The sequence below is a fragment of the Primulina huaijiensis genome, chromosome 13, assembly GCF_012295235.1.
Source record: "Primulina huaijiensis isolate GDHJ02 chromosome 13, ASM1229523v2, whole genome shotgun sequence".
In the NCBI taxonomy this organism is placed as follows: domain Eukaryota; kingdom Viridiplantae; phylum Streptophyta; class Magnoliopsida; order Lamiales; family Gesneriaceae; genus Primulina; species Primulina huaijiensis.
The window spans coordinates 11,601,764-11,602,673 of NC_133318.1; the positions used below are offsets into that span (position 1 = coordinate 11,601,764).

General features: G+C 33.8%; 1 pseudogene; it reads right to left on the minus strand.

Annotated features, from left to right (window-relative positions):
• LOC140991215 (uncharacterized) overlaps nt 1-910 on the minus strand; it is a 55,251-nt pseudogene that overhangs the window by 31,821 nt on the left and 22,520 nt on the right.

The following is a 910-nucleotide window of genomic DNA, read 5'->3' on the forward strand; positions in this document are numbered from 1 at the left end:
TCCCTAATGTCAAAATAACTATTAATAAAGAGTACATAATGAAAGAGATATCACCTGGAATTTTATTGAAGATAACAAACTGAAACAAACACAAACCAATCCACGACTTTTGAATCAATGATCCAACTTCCTTTTCTTATTGCTTGATTGCGACCAATTGATCTTTGTTATCATCGGATCAGGCTTATGAACAAAAGCTTCCAAATCATCAATTAATTGGTCGGCAGTCGAAGCACAGATGAGCATCCGTCGTGAATTTTCTGAAATGAAATTTTGTTCCACAGCTTTATCAAGAAATGTCAACAAATTGTCATAATAATTATTGATATTCAACAAGTCCACAGGTTTATTATGGATATTAAGTTGTGCCCAAGAAACAGTGTGAAAAATTTCTTCTAATGTACCAAAACCACCTGGTAGTGCGATAAAAGCTTCAGAATTTTCAATCATTTGAGTGGCTCTTTCATACATAGAAAAAACTTTCAATTCCTCTCCAATCGTAACACCTATAATATTCTTTTCAGCTAAAGCTGTAGGAATAATACCCAAAACCTGACTACCTCCAAAATGAGCAGATGTTGAAACAGATCTCATTAACCCAATATTACCTCCCCCATATACCAAGTGAATTTTTCTCTCAGCCAATATCTTTCCAAGATTATTATCTGCTTCTACAAACACTTCATTTTTTCCAGGACTCGACCCACAAAATACACAAATATTTTTCAATGATTGTGCGGAGTTTCCAGCCATGTTTTTTTTACTTTCTTCTTTTTTTGTCTGCGAAAATAGAGAGAAAGATGAGAGATTTTATAGGGGTAATATGTTATCAGGACAAAACTATGTGTCACAGTTGTAAACAGATTAAACAATAGTGTGATTGTGGCTCACAATTTTCCTCTGGTTTTAC